The 17,752-nt window shown below is 42.8% G+C and overlaps 1 protein-coding gene and 1 non-coding gene across 2 annotated transcripts in view; one reads left to right on the top strand and one right to left on the bottom strand.

The window, feature by feature from the left end:
• LOC126416604 (keratin, type II cytoskeletal 68 kDa, component IB-like) overlaps positions 1 to 17,752 on the top strand; it is a 63,831-nt gene that overhangs the window by 21,807 nt on the left and 24,272 nt on the right. The window lies entirely within an intron of this gene.
• Positions 4,532 to 4,606, bottom strand: Trnal-caa (transfer RNA leucine (anticodon CAA)). Its single transcript has one exon. It is a non-coding gene; the product is annotated as a tRNA-Leu (tRNA).

Below are 17,752 nucleotides of genomic sequence, written 5' to 3'. Positions count from 1 at the left end.
CTGTAACGGAGTGCTTTCCAAGCAGGGAGCTGTTATCGAGTTCCTTTTGGTGGATAACCAGAGCTTCACAGATATTCATAGGCGCTTGTAGAATGTCTACGGAGAGCTGGCAGCGAACAAAAGCACGGTGAGTTGTCGGGCAGGCGTCTGTCATCATCGTAACAAGGTCGAGCAAACCTGTCCGATCTCCCGCATGCCGGCTGCCTGCACACAGCTGTGACTCCGGCATTGCTGGAACGTGCGGACAGTCTCATTCGAGGTGATCGACGGATCACACTCAAACATCTCAGCTGGGTGCTTCTGCTGGTATCGCTGACACACTCATCCATCAGTTAGGGTATCCACTATTTGGGGTGCTGAAAACTGTAGCTCAACGAAGGATGCTCTCTGCGAGAAGCAATACTTGGATAATGAAGCACTCCATCTTCAGGCCCACAAGGAGCCAACCGGGATCATCCGACAGCCATGTCATCCTCAGTTCAGGATGCGGATAGAAGGGGCGTGTGGTCAGCACACCGCTCTCCCAGTCGTTATGATGGTTTTCTGTGACCATTGCCGCTACTATTCGGTCGAGTACTTCTCAATTGGCATCATGAGGCTGAGTGCACCCCGAAAAATGGCAACAGCGCATGGCGGCCCAGACGGTCATTCATCCAAGTGCCGGCCACAACCAACAGCGCTGAACTTCGGTGATCTGACGGGAACCGGTGTATCCACTGTGGCAAGGCCGTTGCCTAGTACTTGGATAATGAGAGGTTATTAATGCAGCAACACGTTGCTTCCGACGTTGAGCAGTAGAATGGTACCATGCAGGCATGAGAATACAGGCCCTTACAGTAAGGTAACAGAGATAATGTTGAAATATAGGGTTCTGTAGCCAAAAGAGTGGCAAATAATATGGTGTTTTGGAATCCTGAATGAAACCAATCTGTTTTTTTAAAAAAAAAAAACTGTTTTGAATTACTTATTCAACGTCAATGGTACACCGTGCAAGAAGTTGCTCAATTTTTTTTGTCGTTACGTACAGTTCGGTGTGTCTACAAGGAATGGTCTATCACTTGCAACATCGCCTGAAGGGACTGGAGACGAGTTTCACGACTTGTTAATAACAATCGGATTCACATCCAACAGGAAATGCTGCCATCGGTTAATGCAGGACCATCTCGTCTAGTTTCCGAGCGTCAATGGGCCAAGCATCACAGGAACGAGATAGTAACTGACTTTTTCAAATGAAACTGGGTGTCAACCCCGCCGACGGCCTCATGTGGCAGATAACACGCGGTGTGTGGAGGATGTAATTCAGGTTGGAGGTTTAGAGGCTATTTCCCTTATCACGACTTGGACCGATCCTTTCAGGGCACCGTGAACACAAAGCAGGATGCTTATTTCAATGTTCTCAGTGATCAAGTATGCCCTTTCTTCTACATCTTCATGGACGTGTATACCATGGTCACTCTAACCTTTCAAGATAACAACAGCCGCGTTGACAAGGCTTCTTCACACACATGCTCTTGGTTTGATGAACACTCAGGTATTCCAACATTATCTTCTGGTAAACCTTCCGGGATGTAAGGTCGTGGTCCATGAAACTCTTCAGCTCCTAACGTTAAAATATTCCAACAATCCTCGATTGATGCGCTAAATCACCCGAGTTTAATCGCACAGAAGCTGTCTGCGACTGTTTGGAACAGTGGGCTAATCCCCGCAATTTGGTAGTTCTACAGAATCTAAAGATCAGTGAGTGGCTTCAGCTAGAAATGGCACACCTGAAAAAACGTGTGGACTCGTCTTCCACACCGTACTGAGGCCGTTATCAAAGCTAGAGGGGATATTAACATGGTGTCCTCTGACCGTGACTAATCTTTCTCCTGGTGTGCTTATAATAACTATAGCTTCGGAAGTAGCAGCAACTGGAAAAGAAAATAGAGCTCAGGATTTGACGCAAAGGAAAATTTACTTCTCTGACTAATATATATGTATACTATTTAATGTTGTCTTTTTTGTTTTTAGTCCTCCTCTTTTCCACATTTTCGTTACACAAGAATTACAGGTTAATACCACATTTTGTGATTGTCATAAAAGTCTTATTTAGATCATACAAGTGACATTCTCAGTGACCAAGTATCACCTTTTCTTCTACATCTTCATGGGCGTGTATACCACGGCCACTCCCACGCCTTTAAAAGCATCTTCAGTCATCACTGTAACAGTCTAGTTTCTCTTGCAAATCTGGTTGTTACGATTACAAACAGTTCTCATGTTTTACTGTACCACTATGTAGCAGTTATATTGTGGGTGCTGAAATTATTAAGTAGAAGCTCGATTACAACGCGGTGCTGAGAGAGCTCTTTAATTCTCCATTGCGGATTTGCACACACTGGCCGGTATTACTGCCTACCCGTTGCTTCAGGTCAAACTGCGGCCGTGACAAAACAGTTACGTCGAGTTATTACTATTATTAATCACGATCTTTTGCTTCCTACAGCATTCCTAATATTCTTCCACACACAGGTGCTCGACTCTTAAAACATTAAATTTCACTTACCCTAGACATATTTATCTTTCCACATAGTGTAGATGCACTTAAACCTCAAGCAGTTTGTTTTGATGCAATCGTATATTGTTTCATTTTTCTGTGGTTCTGCAGGTGCCTGCTATATCTCTGTGCATATGTGTGTTTTTATTTTTTCGACTGGTATATGTATAGTTAGACATATGTTCATAGTGCTTGTATTTTCCTCTGGTCTTGAGAGAGTGTGTTTTCAGATACAGTATTCAAATTTTCTTTGTAATGTTCATTTACTTTTATTTTTACGTTATGTTTTAAATCATACGTGCAAAAGTTTTGTCGTTTATAGCAGGGGAAAGTATTTGTCCTTGTGTGTGTTTGTGTGTTGTGTGTGTGTGTGTGTGTGTGTGTGTGTGTGTGTGTGTGTGTGTGTATCTGTATGTGTGTGTGTGGGTTTGAGTATAGGGTAGGTGTCTGACGCCAAACTCGATGATGAAAAACCAGAAGTGCTATAGAAGTTTTAAAACATAATGTAAAAATAAAAGTAAATGAACATTAAAAAGAAAATTTGATCATAGTATTTGAAAACTTACTATCTGAAGAACAGCTGAGGGATATAAGCATCATGAACGTAGGTCGAACAAGGGAATTAATAGGAAAAGAAGTTAAAAGCATTATAGATAACAGATATGAATACAATAATACAAAAGGGATAAAAGCATAATTTAAAACTCTGAAAACCTGCACAAATAAAACAACCATAATCACAGTAGACAAGGGAAATAAAGTGGGTATCATGGACAAACAAGTTTACAATAGCAAAACACAAGAATTCATTACATAGAATAAATTCAAAAGAGAAAGTCAGACCCAACAAACACATTCGGCACAATAATGAAAAAATGTATTGAAAACTATACAACATACACTCGAAGATAGCAAAAAACGTGACTGACACATACAATACATAATGCTCCAGAGCTCTGCTCAAAACTAAAATTCATATTGTAGATACAACTGTGAGACTAGGTGTAAAATGCAGAAAAGCACCCACATACATACTTACCAGACCTGTGTTAAATACACTCAATTGTACAAAACACAAAATGACACATCTGTGAAAAAACATAGGAACTAATAAACCACATAAAAGACATATATGTTCCAGGTACAGCTATGTTGATTTGATGTAGAAAACATAAGCTCCACAATCCTAATCAAAGAAACAGTCATGATGACAGAAGAATATACACATACAAACAATCAGTTACCACAGGAACTCATCTCAGAGATAAGCACAACCCTACACCTTATTACCCACCAAAACTACTTTGAATTTAATTAAAAAATCTACTTACAAGAAGATGGATTTACAGTGGGGTCTCTAATTTCTTTAAAGGTAGCAAATCTTTTCATGAACAATACAGAAAAAGGGTTATTACAGAAAATAGTACCAGGAAAATACGAACTACTACATTAGTGGAGATATTTGGATGACATCCTATGCTTGGTAGGCAAACCAGAAACAAAGGCAGAACAACAACACACAGAAATAAACACACTACATATTAACCTGAAGTTCACTTCACAGTGATAACAAGCAGGTCAAATAAATTTTCTAGATATATCACAAAGAAAAATAACTAAATCTTCCAGAATGCGATTTTCACTCTACAGCGGAGTGTGTGCTGATATGAAACTTCCTGGCAGATTAAAACTGTGTGCCCGACCGAGACTCGAACTCGGGACCTTTGCCTTTCGCGGGCAAGTGCTCTACCAACTGAGCTACCGAAGCACGACTCACGCCCGGTACTCACAGCTTTACTTCTGCCAGTACCTCGTCTCCTACCTTCCAAACTTTATAGAAGCTCTCCTGCGAACCTTGCAGAACTAGCTCTCCTGAAAGTAAGGATATTGCGGAGACATGGCTTAGCCACAGCCTGGGGGATGTTTCCAGAATGAGATTTTCACTCTGCAGCGGAGTGTGCGCTGATATGAAACTTCCTGGCAGATTAAAACTGTGTGCCCGACCGAGACTCGAACTCGGGACCTTTGCCTTTTGCGGGCAAGTGCTCTACCAACTGAGCTACCGAAGCACGACTCACGCCCGGTTCTGCAAGGTTCGTAGGAGAGCTTCTGTAAAGTTTGGAAGGTAGGAGACGAGGTACTGGCAGAAGTAAAGCTGTGAGTACCGGGTGTGAGTCGTGCTTCGGTAGCTCAGTTGGTAGAGCACTTGCCCGCAAAAGGCAAAGGTCCCGAGTTCGAGTCTCGGTCGGGTACACAGTTTTAATCTGCCAGGAAGTTTCATATCAGCGCACACTCCGCTGCAGAGTGAAAATCTCATTCTGGAAACATCCTCCAGGCTGTGGCTAAGCCATGTCTCCGCAATATCCTTTCTTTCAGGAGTGCTAGTTCTGCAAGGTTCGCAGGAGAGCTTCTGTAAAGTTTGGAAGGTAGGAGACGAGGTACTGGCAGAAGTAAAGCTGTGAGTACCGGGCGTGAGTCGTACTTCGGTAGCTCAGTTGGTAGAGCACTTGCCCACAAAAGGCAAAGGTCCCGAGTTCGAGTCTCGGTCGGGCACACAGTTTTAATCTGCCAGGAAGTTTAACTAAAACTTATTCAATATTTACAACAAAAACAGGACAACAGACACAGTGCTACAAAAATCATGAAACCATCTACAGTGCCAAAAAATAAGCGGCCGGCCGTTGTGGCCGTGCGGTTCTAGGCGCTACAGTCTGGAACCGCGTGACCGCTACGGTCGCAGGTTCGAATTCTGCCTCGGGCATGGATGTGTGTGATGTCCTTAGGTTAGTTAGGTTTAAGTAGTTCTTAGTTCTAGGAGACTGATGATCTCAGAAGTTAAGTCCCATAGTGCTCAGAGCCATTTGAAGCCAAAAAATAAGCAGCTGTGAGATCAGGCTCCACAGACTAAACATAGTGTCCCTAGACAAACGGAATTACGATAAGGAGCTAGTAACTCAAATAGCAGAAAGTAATGGATGCAAAGAATCTCTAGTTACAAAATTATATAAGAAAACCCAGAATGACTTAAAAATAAAACAATACAAATAAGTAAAAGAAAACACCGCACAAATCCAGCATCACACAACACTCACCACAAACTCAGACTCTAACAACAGCACTATTACACAATAAGGACACAGAACTAAAGCTCAACAACCACACTGGTAGACACTGACATGAAGAAACTAGCTGACACACAGAACTGTTAAAATTTGTAAGAAACAAGGAATAAAGGTATCTTAACGAGGCAATTATTTAATAAAAAAAGATTTAAAGAAGGAGAATGAAACTGATATATATATATAAAATTGCGGCATTTATCAACTCCAGTGTTACAGATGTGAGCTCTGTACTAAGGACAGGCCAGGAGAACATTTGAAACAAAATTATAAACAACATAAAAGAGCCTGAGACTATGATACCAGACATTCAACATTAGCAAAGCACTTCTGACAAGAGAACCAACCTCTCACTCCCCCACCCCCACTCCCCACCCATCGCCAACAGCACCGCAATAGAAACAGATATAAAAGTAAACAGGCTCAACAAACAAAAAAATCTCCTAATTCAACAAGGAAACTTCCAAAACCAAACGGCAGCCATAGAAAAGAAACAAGTATGAAACAAAGAAACAAACCTCAACAACGAAAAGATATTTAAACCAATAAAAGATATTGTAGATATATAACAATCAGTTGCTGTAGCCACCACAAAAAGAGTACAACATAAGAATACCAACATACCCACTCCTGATCACCTGCTACAGTAGAATAAAATTGTGCGTTACCAAAGTAATAATTGGTGCACACGGAAGTTAGGACATATGTCTAAACCACACCCACCCACCCACTCAGTCACACACACACACACACACACACACACACACACACACCAATCGAAAAGAGAAAAAAAAAGCGCACGCGCACAACCATACACACATACACACACACACACACACACACACACACACACACACACACACACACACACACACATAGGAATAGCAGACGCCTCAGCAACCTAATCAAACCAAACAATGACGGTCGCATTTTGCAACATGAAACAAATTGTCTGCTACATTATAGTGCAGAAGGTAACTGAAGAAATACGCAATCAGACGAACAAAAATGAGACATTTATTCAAAGCCAATAATTACACTGAAGTCACCTCGATTTATGATGGTGCCCTATACGTTTCAAAAGTTGGGACTTGGTTCTTTAACAGGATGTGTGATCACTACGGACTTGAATGCATCCTCTGCAGCGTGTTCCGATGCCGGCCACAAGACAATGTTCCTGGGTGCATTTCGTGTTCCCACAGCACGGCATATGAGGTTACGACCAGCAATGTCGAACATGATCGTTTTGGTGGTCTGTGTATTAGGGTATGGAGGGGGTCATAATGTTGCATGGGCATACTGACCTCAGAATCTTCGAACATGGTACAGTCTCCCGTCAACGTTATTGTGACACTGTAATCCTCCCCCTTGTGCGACTTTTCATGGGTGCATTCGACCCTGAGTCCATTTCTATGGACAATGGGCGACCGCATCGAATATCGCAGGTGTTCCCTCGACTTTAATCCGTCGATCACGTGGTTTTGGATGCATTAGAGAGTGGTACTGTAGCATTTCCACATGCGCCAAAGACCTCCAGCAGTTGTCAGCCGTGCTGATGTAGGAATGGAACGCCCTACCGCGAGAACTCCTTACCAACCTTGTGGCCAGTATGTGAGTACGTTGCAGAGCATGCACTGCCCTCCGCGATGATTACACACTCTACTAAAGACCATGTCCCGCCGTTTGTAACGTGCAGGAGACCGTCACCAATCTCGATGATCGGTACAATTATTGTCCTCGAATAAAAGTGTCATTTTCATTTGTAACATTATTTCTTTCAGTGATCTTCCGTACCATACTGCAGCTGTTCTTTCTATGTATGGCCCAGGTTCCATCCAACTATGTTACTTGGCAGGAACAAATCATGCGAAAGTTACTTTCGTACTTAAGTTATGACACCAGTATATACAGGGTGGTCCATTGATAGCGACCGGGCCAAATATCTCACGAAAGAAGCATCAAACGAAGAAACTAAAAAGAATGAAACTCGTTTAGCTTGAAGGGGGAAACCAGATAGCGCTATGGTTGGCCCGCTAGATGGCGCTGCCATAGGTCAAACGAATGTCAACTGCATTTTTTTTAAAATAGGAACCCTCATTTTCTATTACATATTCGTGTAGTACGTAAAGAAATATGAATGTTTTAGTTGGACTACTTTCTTCGCTTTGTGATAGATGGCGCTGTAATAGTCACAAACGTATAAATACGTGGTATCACCTAACATTCCGTCAGTGCGGACGGTATTTGCTTCGTGATACATTACCCGCGTTAAAATGGACCGTTTACCAATTGCACCAGGAATTGCGTGGCGACGACTTTGAACGTCGTGTACTGTTCTGCCACTGGGCATAAGAGAAATTACGGGACGATGACAGATTTTTTGCACGCGTTCTATTTAGCGACGAAGCGTCATTCACCAACAGCGGTTACGTAAACCGGCATAATATGCACTATTGGGCAACGGAAATCCACGATGGCTGCGACAAGTGGAACATCAGCGAACTTAGCGGGTTAATGTATGGGGCGGCATTATGGGAGGAAGGATAATTGACCCTCATTTTATAGATGGCAATCTAAATGGTGCAATGTATGCTGATTTCCTAGGTAATATTCTACCGATGTTACTACGTTTCACTGCGTGACAGAATGGCGATGTATTTCCAACATGACGGATGTCCGGCACATAGCTCGGGTGCGGTTGAAGCGGTATTGAATAGCATATTCCATGACAGGTGGATTGGTCGTCGAAGCACCATACCGTGGCCTGCACGTTCACCGGATGTGACGTCCCCTGATTTCTTTCTGTGGGGAAAGTTGAAGGATATTTGCTATCGTGATCTACCGACAACGCCTGACAACATGCGTCAGCGCATTGTCAATGCATGTGCGAACATTACGGAAGGCGAACTACTCGCTGTTGAGAGGAATGTCGTTACACGTATTTCCAAATGCATTGAGGTTGACGGACATCATTTTGAGCATTTATTGCATTAATGTGGTATTTACAGGTAATCGTGTTGTAGCAGCATGCGTTCTCACAAACGATAAGTTCACAAAGGTACATGTATCACATTGGAACAACCGAAATAAAATGCTCAAACGTACCTACGTGCTGTGTTTTAATTTAAAAAACCTGCCTGTTACCAACTGTTCGCCTAAATTGTGAGCCATATGTTTGTGACTATTACAGCGCCATTTATCACAAAACGAAAAAAGTGGTCCAACTAAAACATACATATTTCTTTACGTACTACACGAATATGTAATAAAAAATGGGGGTTCCTACTTAAAAAACCCAGTTGATATCCGTTTGACCTATGGCAGCGCCGTCTAGCGGGCCAACCATAGTGCCATATGGTTTCCCCCTTCAAGCTAGACAAGTTTCGCTCTTTGTAGTTTTTTCGTTTGACGCTTATTTCGTGAGAAACTTGGCCCGGTCACGATCAATGGACCTCCCTGTATACAGTATCAGCGAAGTGTGATTTTCGAATAATTGAACAACGATGTGTGGAAGAACATTAGGAATGAAATAGTAAGCAAAACATCGTGAGGACTAATTGTAAATTACTATCCAATAGTTGTAATGTAAAAAACGAGAACTGTTTACGACACTAACAGACAGTTTTGTTAGAAGAACCAAACTGTTACAGTAAGATGCTTTGAAATAACACGAAACACTTGTGCTCTGGAAATGGAAATGAGCGTTTGGCGTCATTGGCCGGGAGGCCCCTCGCGGGGCAGGTCCGGCCGCCATATCGCAGGTCTTATTACATTCGGCGCCACATTGGGCGACCTGCACGCCGGATGGGGATGAAATGATGATGAACACAACACAACACCCAGTCCCTGAGCGGAGAAAATCTCCGACCCAGCCGGGAATCGAACCCGGGCCCAGAGGACGGCAATCCGTCACGCTGACCACTCAGCTACTGGGGCGGACACTTGTGCTCTAATAAGACTTTTATTACTGTCACAAAAGACATTATGTAACCTATAACACCAGTGTAATATTTACCTTTGACCCAGAAGTAAGAAAATAAAACGAGGGAGATGTAGAGGGCACTGCAAAGAAATTAACTGCAAAATGGAGAGACACAAGCGGATTTACAGGAAAGAAAATGCGGGAAAAGGTCGCACTTATGAAATAAGGAAGATCACAAACACTGATCATCTCTCCACAGCTTCATGATGTCCACTCCGTCAAACTATTCGTCCCAAAACAGACGAGCAGAACTACGCTGTACCAAACTGGATAAAATACACGATTATCCTAAACGACAAGATTTATGCTCCTGTGACAGTAACGGACAACACAGACACGTTAACGATGGTTGAGTTGCGTAACTGTGGATTAAGTACACTGCATGAAAAAAGAAATAAACCAATCAGAAGGGGAAACGAAATGAAACTTCACGGATTGAGAGGTTGTTGATATTATTCCAGTGATTACAAAACCGAATCAAATTTACAAAGAACTTATCAGTATGACGTTGCACCCCACTGGCGTGGATGCATGCACTGATACGACTGGAAAGGGCGCCATAAAGCTGTTGTATCCTCTCCTGAGTCAAGCTGGCTGACAACTGCTGTAAGTTTAACAAAGAAATCTCCCAACCAGTCAGGCAATTGAGATGTTATTCTTTTTTATTTTCGCTACAAGTTTCGGCATTTCATTATGCCATCTTCGGGTCCCATATGTACCTCTAAAAAATAATCGATATTGGCATACTGGAGCCGTATGTTCTGGATGTCGTGACTTCGTAGCTCAAGGGCTTCCTTCGAAGACTTGACTGCTTGATCCAATGGATCAACTGAGACTAATGTAAGTGGTTCTGGATATCCTGGATGCTGGCACTGGGACGGATTTATGTCTGAACTGGTGCCACACATGTTCCATCGGTGACAGATTAAGAGATCATGCTGGCCACTGCAGTACCTCACCATCTTACTTCACTATCGTGCCATGTGTGGACGTACATCGTCCTGTTGAGAAATGGCACAACGATACTGTCGCTTGGGAGGTAATACACCAGCATGCAGACTGTCCGTGACGTAGTGTTGTGTCGTCAGTGTTCCCTCAAACACTACCATCCTTGAGGAATAACGCCAGAAGAACGGGACCTCTCCGAAGGCAGTTACTGTACTCGCTGACGATAGTTACTTGGAGTAATGCAGAACAGCGATAATCGCTGTTGTGGTGTTCGGGGCAGCCTACCCAGAAGACGGTAACTCCCTAGCCCGACTGCCGCTAGTCTCCAAACAACGGAGCGAGATGGCACAGACTGTCGTAAGAAGTCCGTTACATGTTGTCGAATGGCAGGCGTTGATGTAAAGGGGATATGATGTTCTTGATAACGGAATACGGAGATCGTCTCTTGTTGGATGAGACGGTGCCGACCGGAACCTTGACGATGCGTATGCCTCCCCTCACGTTCTCATGCAGTACAGCACTGGGCTACTGTCACATCCTAATGCCCCACAAATCTGGGTATTGCACCGTTCGACTGTAGGCCGAATGGAACCCATAGTGAAACCCTTTTCAAACTTTGGCAGTTGCTAATAATGCTGTCTCAGACGAATACACGGCATCTCTGGGTCCTTCAGAGTGATCACTCAATATATGACATTGTTCAAGCCGCTTCTACGCCCTGCCATGTCTGGTAACAACACTAAACACGAAGATCAGCAGTGCACTCTGGTGGCGGATCTATCAGTTACAGAGAATTGCAACTCTGGTCCTATACGCACTCACCGTAGGTGTGCACTTGAGTGAAGTTACATTGACATTCGACGATGTCTGATACAGGCGCTTCACCTTTCTAGTCATGGTCCGCAGCTCGTCATCTACTGGCTATAGTTGCTATCTCTCGATCACGGGGCCCTGGGTTCGACACCCGACAACGTTGGGGATTTTCTCTGCCTGGAGACTGGGTGTTTGTGTTGTCTTCTTCATCATCGTCATCGTTCGTGACAGTGGCTAGATTGGATTGTGAAAAAATTGGACTGTGTAAGAATTGGGACTATGTACGGGCGGTGATGACTGCGCAGTTGAGCGCCCCACAAACCAAACATCATCACCATTTCTTGTCAGGCAATGTATCATCAGCTGGGACTACCTCTACGCCTCCATCAGATTTCCTGTTATTTGAAAAGACCCGAGTCTATGATAATTCAGAAATCGAACAGCATGGTCAGTCTTTGTTGTTGTTGTTGTCTTCAGTCCTGAGACTGGTTTGATGCAGCTCTCCATGCTACTCTATCCTGTGCAAGCTTCTTCATCTCCAAGTACTTACTGCAACCTACATCCTTCTGAATCTGCTTAGTGTATTCATCTCTTGGTCTCCCTCTACGATTTTTACCCTCCACGCAGCCCTCCAATACCAAATTGGTGATCCCTTGATGCCTCAAAACATGTCCTACCAACCGATCCCTTCTTCTAGTCAAGTTGTGCCACAAACTTCTCTTCTCCCCAATCCTATTCAATACCTCCTCGTTAGTTATACGATCTACCCATCTAATCTTCAACATTCTTCTGTAGCACCACATTTAGATAGCTTCTATTCTCTTCCTGTCCAAACTATTTATCGTCCATGTTTCACTTCCATACATGGCTACACTCCACACGAATACTTTCAGAAACGTCTTCCTGACACTTAAATCTATACTCGATGTTAACAAATTTCTCTTCTTCAGAAACGCTTTCCTTGCCACTGCCAGTCTACATTTTACATCCTCTCTACTTCGACCATCATCAATTATTTTGCTCTCCAAGTAGCGAAACTCCTTTACCACTTTAAGTGTCTCATTTCCTAATCTAATTCCCTCAGCATCACCCGACTTAATTTGACTACATTCCATTATCCTCGTTTTGCTTTTGTTGATGTTCATCTTATATCCTCCTTTCAAGACACTGTCCATTCCGTTCAACTGCTCTTCCAAGTCCTTTGCTGTCTGTGACAGAATTACAATGTCATCGGCGAACCTCAACGTTTTTTTTCTTCTCCATCGATTTTAATACCTACTCCGAATTTTTCTTTTGTTTCCTTAACTGCTTGCTCAATATACAGGTTGAATAACATTGGGGACAGGCTACAACCCTGTTTCACTCCCTTCCCAACCGCTGCTTCCCTTTCATGCCCCTCGACTCTTATAACTGCCATCTGGTTTCTGTACAAATTGGAAATAGTATTTCGCTCCTGTATTTTACCTCTGCCATCTTTAGAATTTGAAAGAGAGTATTCCAGTCAACATTGTCGAAAGATTTCTCTAAATCTACAAATGCTAGAAACGTAGGTTTGCCTTTCCTTAATCTATTTTCTAAGATAAGTCGTAGGGTCAGTATTGCCTCACGTGTTCCAACATTTCTGCGGAATCCAAACTGATCTTCCCCGAGGTCGGCTTCTACCAGTTTTTCCATTCGTCTGTAAAGAATTCGCCTTAGTATTTTGCAGCTGTGACTTATTAAACTGATAGTTCGGTAATGTTCACATCTGTCAACACCTGCTTTCTTTTGGATTGGAATTATTATATTCTTCTTGAAGTCTGAGGGTATTTTGCCTGTCTCATACATACATACATACATACATACATACATACTCAGGTCTTTCAGTGCTCTGTCAAACTCTTCACGCAGTATCGTATCTCCCATTTCATCTTCATCTACATCCTCTTCCACTTCCATAATATTGTCCTCAAGTACATCTCCCTTGTATAGACCCTCTATATACTCCTTCCATCTTTCTGCTTTCCCGTCTCTGCTTAGAACTGGGTTTCCATCTGAGCTCTTGATATTCGTACAAGTTGTTCTCTTGTCTCCAAAGGTCTCTTTAATTTTCCTATAGGCAGTATCTGTCTTACCCCTAGTGAGATAAGCCTCTACATCCTTACATTTGTCCTCTAGCCATCCCTGCTTAGCTTGTATAGACACTCTATATACTCCTTCCATCTTTCTGCTTTCCCGTCTCTGCTTAGAACTGGGTTTCCATCTGAGCTCTTGATATTCATACAAGTTGTTCTCTTTTCTCCAAAGGTATCTTTAATTTTCCTATAGGCAGTATCTGTCTTACCCCTAGTGAGATAAGCCTCTACATCCTTACATTTGTCCTCTAGCCATCCCTGCTTAGCCATTTTGCACTTCCTATCGATCTCATTTTTGAGACGTTTGTATTCCTTTTTACCTACTTCATTTAGTGCGTTTTTATATTTTCTCCTTTCATCAATTAAATTCAATATTTCTTCTGTTACCCAAGGATTTCTACTAGCCCTTGTCTTTTTACCTAATTGATCCTCTGCTGCCTTCACTACTTCATCCCTCAGAGCTACTCATTCTTCTTCTACTGTATTTCTTTCCCCCATTCCTGTCAATTGTTCCCTTATGCTCTCCCTGAAACTCTGTACAGCCTCTGGTTTAGTCAGTTTATCCAGGTCCAATCCCATCTCCTTAAATTCCCACCTTTTTGCAGTTTCTTCGGTTTTATTCTACAGTTCATAACCAATAGTCTTTAGGGGTATAGAATGAAAAATATGTACAAAACAGTGAAACATGAATTTTGTTTTTCTTGTAGTTCACAATTTTTCAGTAGTAGTAAGGTTACTGTTTTTCGTAAATAATCATAAACTGGTTTCAAGATAGTGTATATTCTATAACTCGTGTTTGGAAAGCGTAGCTGAAGGCACTCTTTAAAAAGCACCAGCAGATTTGACGTGCCCACGGGAAACGGACATTCTCATGCTGATGCTGCTGTACATAGTTAAGTAAAAACGCAGGAAAATTGTATTGAGGTTCAGAAAGGTCTGCGGAGGATTGATGCTCGGTGCAGGAGCTGGCGGTTGACCCTCAACATAAGTAAAAGGAACTAGGCGGAAAGACCCGTTATTGTTCCATTACGCATCTGGCGAGCAATGTCTGAAAACAGTAAGTAACATTGTAAAATATTTAAGAATACGCTTCGGCGGAGATTCAAAGTGGAACGACGACATAAAACTTGCTGTAGGAAAAACAAATGTCAGACTGAGTTTCATTGGTAGTACTCAAACAAAATATAATTTACCAGAGAAAGAGGTAGTTCACAGCACCGTATTGAACTTTTATAGTCACCATGATGGTAAAAATTTGAGAAATTCGATTTCTTGTGTAGGCTTATGACAGCATTATGTCTATGCACCATTCAGCAATGGGACGTGAAAAAAGCGAGAAATTATAGGGGTACGCGAACTACCCTTAGCCACAAACAAAAAGACGGCGTACAGAGTAAAGGTTATGCACCTCATGAGAGTACTTTTTTTCTCTCTGTATTCCCCTTCGCCACAAATAATAAGACGGCATACAGAGTAAAGGCTATGCACCTCATGAGTGTACTTTTTTCTCTCTGTATTCCCCTTCGCCACAAACAATAACACGGCTTACAGAGTAAAGGTTATGCACCTCATGAGAGTACTTTTTTTCCTCTGTATTCCCCTTAGCCACAAACAATAACACGGAATACAGAGTAAAGGCTATACACCTCATGAGAGTACTTTTTTTCTCTCTTTATTCCCCTTCGTCACAAACAATAACACGGCATACAGAGTAAAAGTTATGCAACCTTATCAGTCCTTATCTTATCAGTCAACCAAATTTTCAGTATTTTTCTGCAGGAATACTTCTCAAACGCTTCGATTCTCTTCTGCTTCAGTTTCCCCACTCGATGCTGTGCTCCAAACGTACATTCTCAGAAATTTTTTCCTCAAGCTATATCTATCTTGGATATCAGTAGAGATCACTTGCCCAGGAACGCCCTCTTTGCCTGTGCTAGTCTGCATTTTGTGTCTTGCTTGCTTCGTCCGTCGTGGGTTACTTTGTTTCTAAGGAAGAACAATTCCTCAACTTCCTCTAATTCGTGACCTCCTCCTCTAATTCGTGACCACCAATTTTCATGTTACGTTTCCCTCTATTTTCATTTCTGCTATGTCCTACTACTTCTGTCTTTGCCCGGTTTACTCTTTATATTTTGTGCCCACAAAACTGTTCATTCCATTCAACAGGCCCTGAAATTCCTCTTCACTTCCATTATGGATAGCAGTGTCATCAGGAGATCTTATTGTTGATGTCCTTTCATCCTGAGTTTTAATCCGACTCTTGAACCTTTATTTCCGTCATTGCTTATTCGATGTATGGAATAAATAGTAGAGGTGAAGAACTGCATCCCTGTCGTATTTCAGTTTTAATCCAAGCACTTCGTTCTTGGTCTACCAACCTCATTATTCCTTCTTTATTCTAGCAGATATTCCACATTATCCACGTTTGCCTATAGCTTACTCCTATTTTCCTCAGAATTTCGAACATCTTACACCATTGTACGAGGGTTGCCCAGAAAATAATGCACCGCATTCTGTACTGAACAAAATGAGAATTACACACACGAAAGAAAGGCGTTTTATCTACACAGGCTATTTTTCTACGTAATTTCCATCCCGTTCTATGGCCTTCCTCCAGCATGAAACAAGGGCGTGTATGTCTGTCGGTACCAATCCTTGTCTTGGTGGCGGAGCCAGTGCTTCGCTATGTGAACTTCCTTGGCTGACTGACAAATGCAGCGCCAAGTGTCGAGTCGTAATGCGTCTGTCCTCGCGAATGACTGGATCAGCTCGCTGCAACATGTCAGGTGTGACAGCCGTGGGTGGTCTCCCGGACCGCCGAATGGCCTTTGATGACCTCACCCTCCGGGCCCAGCGACTGACTGTATTTCTGTCGACAGCAGATGCTTCATAGACTTCGCACAAGCGTTTGTGAATATTGCCCTGAGATTATTTCTCTGCAGTGAGAAATTCAGTGACGGCACGTTGCTTGTAACGCGCCATTTTGAAACTGCCCTGCAGCTACCCCATCTGTCGGAAGTGACGGAAACTTGGCGCACTCACTCAGGAGACTTCAAATAATACATACGAAACGTTTCGCATTCGTAGCATTGTTATCGGTTTAGAAACAAAATGCAGTGCATTACTTTCTGGGCAGCCCTCAAAGATTTCCGGAAAGCATTTGACCCGGTGCCCCACTGCAGACTGTTAACGAAGGTCAGAGCATATGGAATAAGTTCACAGATATGTGGGTGGCTCGAAGATTGCTTACACAATAGAACCCAGAATGTTGTCGTAAACAGCGAGTGTTCATCAGAGATATGAATATCGTCAGGAGTGTCCCAGTGAAGTGTGATAGGACCGCTATTGTTCTCTATGTACATAAATGATTTGACAGACAGAGTGGGCAGCAATCGGCGGTTGTTTGCTGACGAAGCCGTGGTGTGCGGTAAGGTGTCGAAGTTGAGTGACGGTAGGAAAATACAAAATGACTTAGACAAAATTTCTAGTTCATTTCATGAGTGGCAGCTAGCCCTAAAGGTGGAAAAATGTAAGTTAATGCGGATGAATAGGAAGATCAAACCTGTAATGTTCGGATACAGTATTACTAGTGTCCTGATTGACACAGTCAAGTAGTTCAAATATCTGTGCATCACGTTGAAAAGTGATATTTGCGAGAGAAACAGGAAAGAAAATGACCAGTAGTGGTACAGGGTACCCTCCGCCATGCACCGTATGGTGGCTTGCGCAGTACCTATGTAGATACGAATGTAGATGTAGAGAACTCTGTCCCACAATCTGACATCCGACATCTGTGCAACAAAATGCGTGAATGTCTGCATGCTTGCATTCAACATTCTGGCGGTTACCATGGTTATTAATGTGCCAGCAGTTTACATTTGCAATGGCTTATCTAGCCCTTAACCTGTGATCATGCAATGTTAATTATTTAAATAAGTTACCTAGACAAATATATTCCTGAAATTTCATTACTCTACATTAACTATCTTTTGGTGTTGCGATTTTTTTCCTTCAGTGTAGTACCATGGGAGCAGCAGAGCTTGAAGTCCCCAACCGAGTGGACGTCAGCAGTGTCACATGACCTTTGGATTTAATCTAAGGAATTGCCCCAAAGCCTAGTGATCAAGAACTTCACGCCATCACCTCCCATTTCCTTGCGGACCAAAAATTAGCGATACTGAAAATTTCTTTTCCTACTCATACTCGAACCGGCTTCCTCTGACTCGAAGGCCACTGCAGA

This window comes from Schistocerca serialis, chromosome 1, assembly GCF_023864345.2.
Source record: "Schistocerca serialis cubense isolate TAMUIC-IGC-003099 chromosome 1, iqSchSeri2.2, whole genome shotgun sequence".
In the NCBI taxonomy this organism is placed as follows: Eukaryota; Metazoa; Arthropoda; class Insecta; order Orthoptera; family Acrididae; genus Schistocerca; species Schistocerca serialis.
This window is presented reverse-complemented; position numbering and strand designations above follow the sequence as displayed.